This window comes from Panthera uncia (genome assembly GCF_023721935.1).
Source record: "Panthera uncia isolate 11264 chromosome A1 unlocalized genomic scaffold, Puncia_PCG_1.0 HiC_scaffold_17, whole genome shotgun sequence".
Taxonomy (NCBI): domain Eukaryota; kingdom Metazoa; phylum Chordata; class Mammalia; order Carnivora; family Felidae; genus Panthera; species Panthera uncia.
Genome location: NW_026057577.1, coordinates 82,196,911 through 82,212,955, shown reverse-complemented (window position 1 = coordinate 82,212,955; position 16,045 = coordinate 82,196,911). Strand labels below are relative to the sequence as shown.

The 16,045-nt window shown below is 39.9% G+C and overlaps 1 long non-coding RNA gene across 2 annotated transcripts; it reads left to right on the top strand.

Annotated features, from left to right (window-relative positions):
• Window positions 1–267: 267 nt before the first annotated feature.
• On the top strand, window positions 268–7,317 carry LOC125934351 (uncharacterized). 2 transcript variants are annotated; one of them, XR_007461343.1, is made up of 3 exons: window positions 268–427; window positions 2,027–2,119; window positions 6,975–7,317. It is a non-coding gene; the product is annotated as an uncharacterized LOC125934351 (long non-coding RNA). The 2 variants fall into 2 exon arrangements; XR_007461342.1 differs by having other exon boundaries at window positions 2,022–2,119.
• The last annotated feature ends 8,728 nt before the right edge of the window (window positions 7,318–16,045 follow it).

The window sequence follows — 16,045 nt, the reverse complement described above, 5'->3', positions numbered from 1 at the left end:
CATTTAGCACTGCTGGTCACTTCCACTTTCTAAATACTGTATTCTATAGGTTTTCTTCCTGCCCCACTAAGCTGTCTTAGCTTCCTTGGCTGGCTCCCCAGGCAAAGAAGATGGAAAATGAGCCAAATGGTTCATTTCTCCTGGACAACTTCCCTAGCTCACCTCATAATTATTATCTACTGCTCCCACCAGATGATAAAAGAACTCAGAACTGAGCTCTGGAGTGTTCCAAAATCCAAGGTCAACTAGATGCCTAGGAACCAAGAAAGGAGTCTGAGAAGGGCTGGTCAAGGAGGTATGAAGAAAACCACTACAGAGTGGAGACCAGGGAGCATGTTTCAAGAACAGAGAAAACAGACAACCACATTAAATGCTATTGAGAACCCAATTAAGATGAAGTCAGAGAAGTGTTCAAATAATTAACAAGGTGGAGCTTGTTGCTGGCATGGTTGTGATAGCAATGATCAGTGCAGTGGTGGGACAGAAAACAAATGTCTGGGGGCAATATATGGGAGATAAGAATGTGAGAATTTCTTTTGAAAAAATTGTCTGTAAATTGGAGCAAAGAAATGGAGGGATACATAGAGGGGGATATGGGGTCAATGGGTGAATTTTCTTTTTTAAACATAAGCAAAATTGGAGCATGCTTGTATGCTGATGAGAAACAGCTAATACAAAGGAAGAAACTAATGACATAGTAAGAAGAGTGTTAAATCTTAGAGGGGATGAAGGAGGGCACTTCTTATAACACTAGTAGAGTGACTGGCTCCTGATAGCAACACAACAGTTCTTCAAATGTAGTAAGAGTAAAGAGAGAAATGAGTGAAATTGGTAATTTTAGAGGTCAGATAAATGTGGATCTAGTAATTTTTAAAACTATTGGGATCTTCAAATAGCTAGAAGGAGGAAGAGTTTTGCCTTCTGTCAAAATTAGGTATAGATAACTTGTCAGAATGCTGGGGGTGGGTTGCTACGTGTGACCTTGGACAAAGACTTTCCTTATAATGTATGAAACTATGACAAAGAATATCAGTGGTGTGTGTGTGTATTGTTTGCGAGGATGTGAGATACTGTAGATTATGTACTTTGATATGACTGGGTTAAGATAGGCATGTTTCCTTTATTAAAAACTTACGTTTTACTGTATGATTTGAAAGGTAACTGTTTCAGTGGAAAGTAATAGTAACAAATAACTTTTGAGTCAATAAAGTCACTTTCTTAACTGCGAGGTCAAATGACAGCAATGGTGATACCACGTTGATTGACTGACAACCTCCTGTCCACAGAAGAAAAACCGTGGCAGCTAAGTGGAGGCTGGCTTTATAAGAGGAGTGTGCCTTGCTCTCTGCCTCTAAGAATTTCAACTCAAAAAGATGAAGTGTAGTATTTTGCGAGTTTATAAACAAGTGGTTTTGCTACAAAGTTTACTGCTGTCATCACACAGGACTCTCTTGAGGGAATGCGTTTTTGAAGAGAAATTAAAAACACCAACCATAATTGGCCACTCCACTGGTTAAACAGTCTCAGGCAGCATCTTGCTCTCAACTTTTTCTTCATTTTCCCTTTAAGTAGGAACAATTAACTTACTTGAATTTTCCAAAAACATGGGGTTTTTACTACCATTTGGGAGAAACAGAGCCAGTGTTTAGATTGTCATGCATGAACTTCCACTAAAGTATTTTCCCTCAAAGGTAACTAGATATTCATGTTACTACTGCTTTTCCTTACAAACAGAAGTCTCTCAATCATAATTATAGGCTTAGAGCAAAGGAAACAGTAGAGAAGAAACCCAGAGCTCTATAAACATTACTGAAGAACCATGCCAAATATATATGTAAGTTCAGGTATGGGGTAACTCTGGGGTTAGCATTCTCAAAATGATATTTGAAGAGTGTTTCAAACATAGAAGTTTTAGAAGGGCTTTAAAAATTTTTTTTTTTTGTTTTTAAAGGAAGTTTTAGCCTATCTGGTTGTGCAGATAATCTTCCCTCCCTAAATCAGTGCCTTGCTGTTTTGTTAAGTCCAGGGCCCAGCAGACTGAAACAAAAGGTGTGAAGTTCTTCTCATCCATCTTAATGGGGTGTTAATGACTGTAGAGGATGACTGTGACCATTTAAATGTGAGTACTATTAATCACCTAGAAAAAACACAAACACCCAGCTTAAGCCACTGAAATGTAATTGCAAGGGACAGTAGGGCCCAATTTTGCTTTTGAATGAAGACTTGTATTAAGGAAAAATGAGCTGCCCCCATGCCAGCTTGGCAGATTTAAAGCTAAGAACAGGCAAAGGCCTTCTAACCTCTCATTGAGATTTAAAGAGCTGGTTTCTCCCAGGAACTTGCAGTTTAGCTGTTGTGCATCCAGTGAATAACTTTTGCCAGTGGTGTAAAAGCAGTGTTTCTGCCAGACAGTCACTTGCCAAATTATATCTCCTTAAGAGAACTTTACACATTATCTTTTGATTTGAAAGTGTGTGTGTGTGTGTGTGTGTGTGTGTGTGTGTGTGTGAAATGTTTCAAGGATATTTAATTCAAAGTTTTAAACAATTTTATTTCTACAACTAGTTTGCTCTGACTCTTCCTGCAGTGTGCCTGTTTTTGAACTGTTATTTTTTTTCAGTTATTTTTTTTTAAGAGGGGGAAATCATGACTTTATCACTGGCAAAGTTGACAATATTTGCAGGACTCTGAATTTACATCTGGAAGAGAATGTCTTTTATTGTTGCTGTTCTGCAGGGTGGGCTAATGGAAGAGTAAATAAATTCTAATTTATAGAAAATCAGAGGCTTCTATTTCTGTTAGTATTTCTGTTGACATGTTAAATTAAGAGAAGTATGAGTGGAACAAGTTTTCTGCCGGGAAATGGGCAGTTCGGTGTGTGCCATCTGACTTGTACCTTGCCTGAAGTTTGAGATTAGTCACCAAGGGGAGATTTATGTTTATGTTTCTACAGATAGCCTTAAGACTGTAGTCTTAAGACTATGCCAAAGTGCACCATCTGGCTTCAGGGAACCGGGCTATGGGAGGCAAGGGGCCATATTTGGTCCGATGTGACACTATGCCTCTGTAGCAATAACAACCAGTGGGAGTGATGGCGGGGCCTGGCCTAATCTGACCCTGCTTCAGATACAAGATGCAAGTTTGGAGGGTATTTATCTCAACTGCTGGACATATTGTTGATTTTTATTTTTTGACAGGAACAGCCAAGCCACGTTTTGTTTCACCACGTCTTAAATTCGCCCCTTGCTTGTTGCCTAGGGCAAAAGGCGCTTGGAAAGTTCACAAAGGAAATAAAATACTTCATTTGCCTCTAAAGTTAAATATAATACTCATCTAGGGGTTAGATGAGAGAGGCAGAAAAGCTGTGGATTTTAGTAAGGCTAACATTCTAGGTTTGGAAAAGGTCAAGAGACCACGAATGTCTTTTGATAAAGTATTTTTTTTCAGTACAATATTTGAATTTTAAAAAATGATATTTAAAGCAGTTACTTTTCAGAAGTTCACTAACTTCTAATGAGTAGGTTCTAAGGGGCTAAAAATGCCCCGCTGTCTCCAAGAGTTGTCATTGATGCTGCCATTGAGACTTCCGTGGGAGCCGGGGGAGGGGAGGGGGAGGGTAGGTAGGGATCTGGAATTTAACACATTTGAGATATTGCTAGCCCCTTCCCCAATAGTTGGTGGGGATGGGAAGGGAAGAGAAGGCAATTTGACCTGGGACCAAGTAACAACAACATACACAGAAAGTACAAGTTATAGATTGCTGTTTGTCTTCATCAGTTCTCCATTCTGAAAGCTAGGTGGGTCTTTGGAAAAACTATGAATGTGGCCCTCATCCTCTTTTCCTCCTCCTGTCCTATTGCGGGTTACTAGTTAGACTTGCTCAGGTTTCTGAGTTGGAGTATTTAGAAGATTTCACATGATTCTACTACTTCTAAGTTGATTTTTAAAACTTCTGAAGTTCCTTCACTAATATTCGTTTGGAGGCAGAGTGGGGGAAATGGACTGATTCACTTTTTCCACCAGGAGCCCTGGATTCAAATATTTGTTGGCTTCGTGGTTCTGCATCTGTCTCACTGTGTGGTCTTGGCAAGATGTTATGTTTTTGTCTCAGTTTCCCTACCTGTACAAAAGGGAATAATTACACTAGCTTACTCAGTAGGTTGTAGCCTTGGACAAAAAATGATTGCAAAGTACTTAAATCTACAAGAGAAAGGAGAAATTCTAAGTGTTAGCCTTATTCTCTTACACAGGGTGATAAAGTAAAAGTGAGGTTTAATTAGTTAATATAAGCAAATTGAAATTCCCAGATGAAAGGCACTGGAGAAGTTCAAAGTCATTTTATTATTATTAATAATAGGTGTTTTACCTCTTTCTTTCACTTCCCTCATCTAATCAGCATACATTCCTTGGTTTAAAGGGAGTGTTCGCTCTCCAAATTACTTTTATCTACAGTGTTGAGACATTCCTTATCCTGTTTTATGGATATGGAGTTTTAAATGACTATAAACAACTCCCTTTTTCATAAGCTCTTTTTTTCTTTTAAAGAAGAGGCAAATTGGCTCTTGGTTCACCTCTGTAAGCATGTGAAAACATTTATATGAGCCTCTTTTACAGATTCTGTTCCTCTTTGGGATACTAAAAAACCTCCTCGCCTGCAGGCCCGTGTTGTTCACCACATGGACACTCTCAGGCAAGCTTCCCTCTGTCTACATGGAGAAATCCACCTTTTAAAATATAGTATTTTATTTATATATCTACATGTATATGTAGACAGTCTCAAAGTGTATCTCTAATTTTAACACCAAATCTCTAGGTCAGAATAATAAGTAGGGGGCATACACACTTTAAGAACCTGTAAGAGTACAAAGTCAAAATTTCTCAGGTGAAAGTAGCTTCGTGGATCTCTGACAAATGTAAGCCTCACCTGGCTGAGGGGATGAGAAGCTATGGAGCCAGCACTGGCTTCAGTCAGAGTGAGAATTGGCAAATATAAATGCTTGGCTTCCAAACATTGTAGTTCTGAGTCTTTCACATGCCTGGTGAAAACCATATTGAATAAGTATGAAACATTTATTTGCCCAAAAGAGTAAACAGCGCCTTATTCACGTAGTATCTCATAGAAGTTCACTGGCTCTTTTATTCAAAACACCAAAAGGATCTGCTTTATCACATTGACTAATGCTTGGATTATGAAGAACAGAAGTTTATTTAAAACCTAATGAATAGGGGCACCTGGGCAGCTCAGTCTGTTAAGTGTCTGACTTTGGCTCAAGTCATGATCTCACAGTTTGAGGGTTCGAGCCCCGCGTTGGATTCTGTGCTGACCGCTCAGAGCCTGGAGCCTGCTTCAGATTCTGTGTCTCCCTCTCTCTCTGTTCCTCCCCAGCTCGCGCTGTGTCTCTTTCTCTCAAAAAATAAATGAACATGAAAAAAATAAAATAAAATCTAATGAATACAACCTATCTAATGAATCCAAGAGATAGTGCGACCATTTAGATGACTAGAGTTAAATAATGACAGAAGTGTTCCAAAAGCAGATGATTAAATGTCACAGGAGAGTGGCAGATAATGAACGCACTGGACCTGACCTGGAACACTGTAGGTATTCAAGAAATCCTTTTGAATGAGTTCACAGGAAGTAAATGTCATTGAGGGTAGGATGGCTGCAAAGTCTTGGTGGCAGATGTAATAGTTGAGCTGACTCTTGCTTCAGGCTTAGAAACTGAGGTGGAGAGAGGATTTTAAAAGGCTTTCTAAACTTTCCTTTAGATGAATCAGTTCTGGAGATTTAAGGTCAGCATGGTGACTATAGTTAATAATATACTGTGTGGGATACTTGAAATTTGCTAAGAGAGTAGATCTTAAGTGTTCTCATCGTGTGCATACACGCACACACACAGAAATGGTAACTATGTGAGGTGATGAGTATATTAATTTTGTTAATCATTTCACATGTATACATATATCAAATCATCGTATTGTGCCCTTTAAATACATACAATTTTATTGGTCAATTATTTTTCAATAGAGCTGGAGGGGGAAGGCATTCGCAATTGGAGGATGGTGGGAAGTAGTTATAAGGAGGCATGGTTACTGTGTGTTCATGAAAAATGAGTAAATCTGTGACTGGAGCGAAGGCGCTAAAACTCTTAACAAAGAAACACTGCAGTGTGGACACTATCCATGGAATTGTACGGTTTCTAAGTACTTTATAATTTCCCATTAGTTGCTCAAGTCTAAAAACCTATAGAATGGGCTGGAATAATTGTCTTTTGGGGCACTGAAGCTATGTGGCTGGCACTTAGCAGAGAGATGCAGTCTGGGGACTCCTCTCCAGAGAAGTGATAGCTAATAATATGCAAGTGTTGGTACTTAAACAGGATTTGAAGCCTTAAGCTAAATACATTTCTCTTCTAAGGTTGTTGTTTTTTGTTTTTTTTTTTTTTTAAATTTGAGAGAGAGAGGAGGCAGAGAGGGGAAGAGGGAGAGAATCCTAAGCAAGCTCCACACTTGGCAACGGGGAGCCCACCACGAGCTGGATACCACAACCTCGGGATCATGACCTGAGCCAAAATCAACAGTTGGATGCTTGAGTGTCCAGAGCCACCCAGGTTCCCTTCTGAGGCCGATTTTTCAGCAACTCTAAGAGCATGCAAGCGAGCAAAGCAAAGTCGTGGTGGAAGAGGCAAGGACTTTAAGGACTTCTTAACTTTGCTGTGACTAAAATCATACCATAGTTAACTTCCTACATTTTTAGGGATATAGAACCTTGCCTCACAGCCTCTGCATGAATGAAAGGAAATTGGGGGAATGGCTGATAACTGGGATCTGAAACCAGAATGAAGAATGGCTTTTCAGGGTCCAGCTCTGTATATCTGTTCTGAGTTGATTTTTACTAACTGAAGTTTCATAATCTCATTAATGATTTGTTAAAAACAGTGACCTGAAAAACACTGCCTTGTTTTCTTTCATAGTTCTGTGGAAATGCAGCTGCCATTTAACCAGTGCCTGTTACTTCATGCTCTGCATATGTGCTTTCGGATATTATCTCCAATCCTTCCAAAAATCTCCAAAGGAATGTTGCGACTCTCCTTTTACAGCAGGAAAACTAGGAAAATGAGCCTCAGAGAGGTTGAACAACTTCCTCACAGTTACCCAGCCAGGATTCAAAACTATGTAAGCCCAAGTCTGTACTCTCTTTGCCACTCTGATTATTCACTGTGTAAAAATTAATTTTAAAATGTATTCTTACTCCTCTAAAATCTGAAAATAACATTATCTAGAGTACCACAGGACTATTATTATTTTTTTAATTCCTGTTATTTATTTACCCGTATGTAAGTCTCAGGCAGTTTCACACGAAAAGACTAAATGCACTTATAGCCTGCACTTTATATTTATCCAATCTTAAGTTGTTCTGTAGGTGGAGATTTAGAGTAGAGCCACGCACAAAGAATCCCGTGCCCCTCTCCTTGCTGCCTCTGCTTCCCCCAGCCTGTTGCACTGAACAGAGGCTGCCAGAACCCACGTGTCCATGCAGATATCAGTCTTTAACACAGAAGTTGGCAACGCTTGAAGAACAGAAACGGCTGCAGATGTTGAGGGCTGGGGAGTTCAAAAGAAGCCTTGCTATGTGGAATCCCACATTTGAGACTCTTTCTTTTGGTTGGGAAACTAATAACCCTCCAGTTTTGAGTTAAAACATTGTGCTTCTATCAGCAGAAATATAAAAGAGCACTTGCCTTCTCTGCCTAGGCTGAGGCAGCCCTACCCTTTGTGGCTCATGAACCTTGTGCTTCAGCCTTGGCCCCAGATTCACACCTCCTCCTTGTGACTGGCACTGGTTGAAAGGAAGGATTATGGCCAAGATGTGATCTGGCTGAAGAGAAGGGTGTGGTGCCAGCATGGAGCCCCTCTCTCATCTCCAGCCTCCATCACTTCATCAGACATAAGCTATTTCTTTGGCTTCCAATTCTTCCATTATTGTTTTCTTTCCCAGACTTGGCATTTTTAAACTCAACAGCATCCTCATTATTTATTAAGTACAATTCCTCAAATATGAAAACATCAATAGACTGTCTATTTTCCACCTTGTTCCTTTTTCCCTCTACTGCCACTCCCTTATCCCTCAGGAAGAATTCATGATCCAAAACCAATTGAACAAAACTCGATCCTGTTGTACTTTCCAGCACACCCACATGTTCCCTTGAAAATTCTTTCTCTTAATTAGCTGTTGGCCAGGTATATGTACTGTCTTTGTGGAACCTCAGGCCCTGTGCCTGTATGCATATACATCTCAGGCTGGTCACCCAGATCAATCTCTCATCTGGGTGTCAATACATTAACCACACCACCCACTCATCCATTTTTGAGTTTCAGTCTTTCATTTCTCAATTTCTCATTTATGTTCAACTGCTCATATGACTCAATGAATAATTCCTTTTGTCTCTCTTCTCAATCACCTTTTGTCCCAGGAATAAAATTGGAGGCTGTGACTTGGCCCTTGAACAAGCTTCAGGGCCATGTGGTAGAATTAGATGAGACCTATGGAATGAGAGTCTGGAGACAAGAGTACTTTTCCTAGTTCAGCAACTTGGGACTTTGAACATGCCAGTTTGCCTTCTGAACCTCAGTTCCCTCTTGTAAAAGGGGGCTGGATGATTGATCTCTAATGTCTATTAATTCATTCAAGGAGTGGTTAACGAGTGCCTACTTTATGTCTGCCCTGAGCTAGGTGCTGCAGATACAAGGGCAAGAACAAAGACATAGTTTCTGCCCTTATGGAGCTCGCAGTGTATGGGGGTATCAGCTGTCAATGAATAATTCCATAAATAAGCATGGATTTATCAACCATTATAAATGCTATGAAGGATAAGCATAGCGTGTCACAGGAACACTTAATAAGAGGCAGTGGGAGTAGAGGTGGGGAATGTATCAGGAGAATAGGGGGAGGTGTGAGGGGGATGGTGCAAGGATTAATTAGACAAGGAAGAAGAGACAGAAGAGTCCACGCTGAGGAAATAGCAAATGTAAACTCCCTATAGCAGATGGGAGCAAAGTATGGGAAGAAATGAATAAGACCAGCAAGGCTGACAGAGACCACAACGGGATCAGGAGTTTAAAATGAGGCGGCAACAGCTCCTGGGTGTCTCAGTCAGTTAAATGTCTGACTCTTGATTATGGTTCAGGTCATGATCTCACAGTCATGATCTCATGGTCATGAGATCAAGCCCTGTGTTGGGCTCTATGCCAAGGGTTGAGCCTGCTTAATATTCTCTCTCTCTCCCTTTGCCCCTTGAACAAGTTCTCTCTCTTTCTCTAAGAAAAAAAACCAAACCAACACACAAACAAAAAACTGGGGCACCTGGGTGTCTCAGTCGATTGAGCATCCATCCAATTTCGGCCAGGTCATGATCTCATGGTTTGTGGGTTCGAGCCCCACGTCTAGTTCAATACTGACAGCTCACAGCCTGAAACCTGCTTCAGATTCTGTGTCTCCCTCTCTTTCTGCCTCTACCCACCCCCCCCCCACTCTCTCTCTCAAAAACAAATAAACATTAAAACAAAACAAAACAGAACTGAAGCTGCAGAGGTAGTGAGGCCAAGGTGAAGCCTTGTAAGTCAAGTTAAGAACCTTGAACTACAGGCTAAGTATAATTAGAGAGTCCGGAACAGTGGAGAAGCATGAGACTTGCATTTTAAAAGGTCACCCTACCCCTCTGAGAAGGGAATTGATAGGAGGCAGTGGAAACACAAGTAGGGCATCTTTAGGATTTCTAGACAAGAAAAGAGTAGAGCTTAGTGGGTGTGGGTGTGGCAGAGCATGGAAGTAGACCATCCTTCCAAGCTTGACTCTGATGCCTTTCCTTGTGACCCTATCCTTCCAGTCACCCTGGAGGTGATCCTGACTCTTCCTGCACTCAGTTTTTATTTTAACCTCACATATGGCACATGTTTATTCTACTTTGTCTTGGTTATTCCTTGTTTTATTTTCCCCATTGGGTTGGAAGCCTTATAGTAATTATATCTTTTTTTTTTTTTTTCCAAGGGACTTCCCCTTCCACAGATGCATGTGCCCAATGGATGTGACCCTTCCAGACTCATGTAGTGGAGACCCTGTTACCTCTCCTTGGACCTACATCTTGCTTATCTTTTTATCCTCTAAAAAAACCTAGCCTTAGGTATGATAGGTGCACAGTGAGTGTTCAGGTGGAGTCTATGCTTTTCTTCATGGACAGCTTTGTAAGCTGGTGTGACACCAACCCCAGAGGGAAAGCCAAGGGATTCCTTGGCAGGCCTGAGTGGTCTTTAGCCTCCATATCAGTTAAATTTTCTCTGCCTTGGGGCAGCGGGGTGGCTCAATTGGTTAAGGATCTGACTTTGGCTCAGGTCATGATCTCCTGGTGCATGAATTCAAACCCCATGTTGGGCTCTGTGTTGACAGCTCAGAGCCTGGAGCCTACTTCGGATTTTGTGTCTCCTCCTCTCTCTTTACCCCTCCCCTGCTCATGCTCTGTTTCTCTCTGTCAAAAATAAACAAACATTGAAAAGAGAATTTTTTTCTCTGCCTTCTCTGAGAAAACAGAGAAAGGGGAGGGGCTGTGGTAGGGAGAAGAGGAAAGAGAAGTTCTTTCAAGATCATATTTCAGAGTCATATTCTTCCCAGCTTCATGTTCTCCTGTGGTGTGCCTGCTTACGGAATTCTCACATACACAGGTTGTTTCATTTCAAGTGTTATACAACAGGGGGAGAAAATTCTGGACTGTCAGGATGATAGGCTGAGGCAGATGAAGCTCCCTTATCTGGTGCTGAGTTAAATGTTCAGTTCCTTCTAGGAGGTTATTACTCACTCTCTGAGCTTCAAGATACTGTCCCTCATGGTTAGGGGTCCTGTAGGCAATCTATTCACATTGTTCCTCTCCTCTCCTCCAAGGCTAAGGTACCTTCTTTAGCTCCTTCATGGTCTTTGGTAGAGCACAGTCCTTTCTTATTTGGATCCCAGATCTAGCCCTTTGGTGTCAGGTTGAAGTTCTTGTTTAAGCCGCCAGTTTCTTCAAAAATTAGAGTTCTGTGTTGGATTCTCCTTCCATCAATTCCATTTGCTTTAAGTTTCTTCTCTTTTGTATTCCTAGGGATATATATTAGCCATTCCCCCAAGTTCTGGGACTTCAGAACAGTTCATCATAATTTTTTTCCCTTTCCTCAACTGCTTTGTTAAAAGAAAGAAAAAGGAGGAGAAACATTAGCTTTCCTTAGCACCCTTCCTTTTTCCTCAGAGCCCACTTCTGATGCCCTCTACTATATTCCTTTTATAGGGCTCTGTAACAGATGATAATATGCTAAAAGAACTGTCTGTAAGACTCTGGGAAGTCCTTATTGTCTTCAATTAGAGTCTTTATTATTCTTAAGATCCCCACCCCCCAGGCACATTTAAACTTAGAAACCTTGTCTGAGATTACCCTTTCTTCCATATTTATTTTCTGATGAGAGTGATATTTTTCTCTGGCTGATAGTTTTTCAGTCCAGAATTAGAAAATACTAGCATTAGAAGTAACCTTAGAGACCATCTAAATTCTTATCCACACTCTCATTCTATTGTTGAGAAATCCAAAGGCCTGGTGAGTCAAGCAGTTTGCCCTAAGTCATTTCATTATTTAGTACTAATGACTAGAATCTTTGTCTTCAAAGGCCTAATTCTCTACCCCGTGCTTTATAATTCCCTTCTTTAATGCTCTACAGAAAGTCATCCAGCACAACAAAGACAATGTGTACTCACAGGGCAGTGCATCATTCTCTCAATCCTTCACCAAATATTTATTGAACACTCATATTAGCATGACACTGTGCTCATACACAACTATTTCACATAAAGAGCCTGATTTAAATGTAAACGACATATGATTAATTTCATATATTTTAAGTTCTTTTCTTAGAAACTGAAGAAGTTAGAAACAAAAGAAAATTTTGTAAGTTCTATTACATACAGAGTGTCATTTTAGGAAAGACAAGGAGAATTCCATCTGTTTATTGTACTGAGTTATAGATTTCTTGTGTTTTATGTAAATGTTTTGGTAAAAGAAGACGAGTTTCAGTGTCTGTTAAAAAAAAAAATAGTGGAATTAAGGCCATTCTCAGAACAGTTACATGGTGGAGAAGAGCCTAGTAAAATTGAGATTTAGAAGGAGACTGCTAAAATGTTAGTTCTCCCTGAGAACTGTGATCAGGTTGTCTATTTGTTTAATTATTTTACAGGGAGCTTAGTACCATAGCTTGAAAAAAGTAGTTATCTGAGCATTGTCTGAAATTGCTCTTGACTTCATTGGAGGGAATATAGAAAGATGGACGTCTTTCTCAGCATTCTCCTTATTAACTGCTCCCTTCAGATTTTGCTGTCTGTGGTTATTTTATATAGCAAGCATCGGAGACAATAACCAAGTTTGACAGTAATTGTAAAGGTGGAAGCAACTGTGCCCAAACCACAACCTAGGGTCAAAAGGACTTTCATCCTTCTGAAGATAAGAATCATGATATGATGCTGAAAGAGCGCTGGTGTGAAGTCAGAAGTCTGGGTGCTCTCTAGTTCCAGCTCTTTACCACCATGTGACATGGGCAGGCTACCTAACTTGGTGAACACTCTCCTCTGGAGTGTGGATGAAAACTCCTATCCTTCCATGACATGGTGTTGTTTTGAGGATCAACTAAGATCACTAATATAAAAGTGCTTTGAAAACTCAGAGACCTTTAGAAATATAAGACAGTTTTATTCCAAAACTCCAGAATTTTGACGACTGACAGAAGTATTTGCCTTGAAAAAATTAATGTTTCCTTCTTTTGTGTGTAATGGGAGTCTGCATGCATATTTTACCCTGTTGAAGGGACTTGTTACCCTTCCTCTGAAACTGGCAGGAGACAGTCTCAGTGCTGGTGGAGAGCAGGCTTCTCTTATCCCTTCAAAGAACCGAGAACAAGACTGATATTTATTAGGGAGGTTTAATCCAATGGACTTGCTTGAGGTGGCAGCCATTGACTGCCACTAGTCATCTCCCATTCCCACAGTCATGAGAACACTTTGCAGACAACTGATGTGAGGTTCTGAGTTGTATTTGCAATGTTTCCAGGTGGCGGCTGAAAGCAAATATTTTTTGCCAAGTCTGTTGTATCATAGTAGAAAGGATTAAAAATCCCTTTGTGATACTGGATTGCAAAGAACATGCTTTTTCACATTCCATTGGTTCATTCAATGAAAATTCGTTGACTGGGCACCATGCTGGGTGCTAGAGATACAGGCCAGTGTGGTTGGGAAGTTGCCATGGAATAATTACATCACATAGCGATACAGTTCTGGGCTGAGGTAGTTAGAGTTGGAATATATCCTCCATACCTGTGTCCTCTTACCTGGCAATTTTATGTGTCCCAGAGAGTACAGCCACAAGATGGTGGAGACTCTGTTAGCCTGACCCCTGTAGAACACATTTTCCACCCCCACTCCACCCTGCTTCTGGTCAGCATCCAGCATTGTGAAGATAACAGAAGTGAGGACTAAACTTGGGGGTTGCCTGAGGTATCAGCAAACAGTTAATTATCTCAATACATTTATTTGGAAAATATATAATAAGCAAGATCTCTGTCCTCAATGAGCTTAAATTCTAGCTAGGGACACAATGGTCACACAATATAGAAACTCCTAACATGGGACAGCAGTTTTATTGTAAAGGACCTGCAATAATACACCAAATATAGTCTGAACAAATGATATCCTTGTACATATATATGCTACCCTTCTGTAAATGTAGGAGTTTTTGTGATTAATAAAATACAAAAGTATTTTGTATTTTAGTAAAAGTTACCAAATTCATTGTCCCTTTATCATTTTGTATTTTACTTTTGCCTGTGTGATTCTTTTATTACATGTCTCTCCTCACCAGAATGTAGGCTCCAGGAATCTGTATTTATACTCCATCAAGTCCCTGGGTACTCAAAGAACGTTTGTTAAATGTTGATTAACTATATTTTCTCAACCAACAGGTTGAGGAATTACAAATATCATGTGCTGCCCCTTGAAATTTTATAATGTTAAAAAGGTGCCCTCCTTTGGGTTGAGGTTGAGACTCTGAGGGTGGGTCAATAAATGAAAGATAAATAAGATACAGAAAAAGGACCTAGATAGAAGGGGCAGGGGACAAAGACATAAAACTAATGGGTCAGAGATAGTTAGCTATAGGATGTTATCTCTGCCTTCATCTCTCATTGTCTTGTATTGTTCCATACTTTTTATATTTCCAAAAATTCTGACAAATATTGCCTCAGATGAGCATTACAATAACACACCAGGCGAGAAGTGGGGGTAGAATGGCTGCTGCGGTTCTTTTCTCTTAAGACTTTACAAAGCTGCTTATGCTTGGAAGAACAGAGCTGGCAAGGACTGAAGAGATGATCATACCCTACAAGCGTCATTTCGCACTGAGGACACAGAATTCCCCAATCACTGAGGTTCCTGTCCAAGGTCATACAGCTAGATGGTGGCAGAGGCAGGACCAGAATCTAGTCTGACTCATACTCCTTCCACCACACATTGCTGTCTCTTGGTCGGGGTTAGGTTCATCACCACTCAAACGTTTGATTTGGGAGGAAAATGTGATACAAGTTATGAATTAAGGAAGTATGGATTCTAATTTATAGTTTATGTCATTGGCCTTCTATTTTCACTCAGTCTTTTAACATATATGCTCCACAAAGCTAGCAACAGCTGAAGAGTCCGCCAAAAATACAACTTTGATTGTATTAAAGTTAACATTTATCTAATTCTATAGAAGATCATAATATTTAAATGAGTATGTATTTATTCTGTTAATTCATTGTAAATATGCTACTTGCCTTAATAAGAGTGAGTAAATCTGTTCTTTCTTCATCGTTTGGGCATTCTTTCTATACAATAACTCCTTTCTGAAGCCAATATCATTGCTAATTCTGCAGTAAAAAAGATAAAGACATAAAGCACAATGTTACAATAAATATCTGGCTAGCCACAGAGACACTATTTTAAAGGAAAATTGTCTCAAGACACTTTAATGCTTTCTATTGCTATGGTTGCAGAATTACTTGAGGGCACATTGCTAAGGGGACCTCTATTACATCTATTAGTGAGATTTATAAGAACACTAACAGGTAAATCCAAACCTAGCTCCATCAATAGTGATGCAGATTAATGTAATTCCTACTTTTCAACTCAGGGTTATAAATATTTAGGCAAGTTGTCTGTTATAATAAACACAGATCGTGCATGTTCTAAATATGTGTCCAAATATATGCTGCCATCATAACAAAAAGCAAACTATCACCCACAGAATAAATATTCTGATCTCAATGAAACCTATAACTTCTAGTGACATATGTGCTCTTATTGGTGAAGAAGTATACACTACCAACTAGATTTAAGGACAGGCAGTACAAATACTTTCCAAGAACCTTCAATGTCATTGACCCATAGTCTTTGTTATGACCTGAGTAGTACTTGTAAGACCATCTGCTGGGTTCAGAGGAGCATCCGTCATTTAGTGAATGTTCCAAGTCAGAATAATTAGGAGAATATATTATATTTTCCAGGTTTATTAAAGAACCAAGTTATTAATCATATGCTTTTAAGAATTTTAAAATTATGGAATAGCTTCTTTTTCCTTTCTCTATGGATTATTTTAAATATAATTTAAAAATCCCATTTTATGTTATTATTAAGATGTGATTCATGCTTGGGGTGCCTGGATGACTCAGTTGGTTAAGTGTCTGACTCTTGATCTTGGCTCAGGTCATGATCTGGTGGTTTGCGGGTTTGAGCCCGGTGTCGGGCTCTGCACTGACAGTGTGGAGCCTGCCTGTGATTCTCTCTTTCTGCCTCTCCTGCACACTCTTCATTCACTCTTTCTCTCAAAATAAATAAACTTAAAAAGAGAGAGAGGGAGAGAGAGAGACAGACAGAGAGAGAGAGATGTGATTCATGCTTGTTGAATGCTTTGGTCTGTGTTTTACCCCCAATAGCCCAATCTCACAC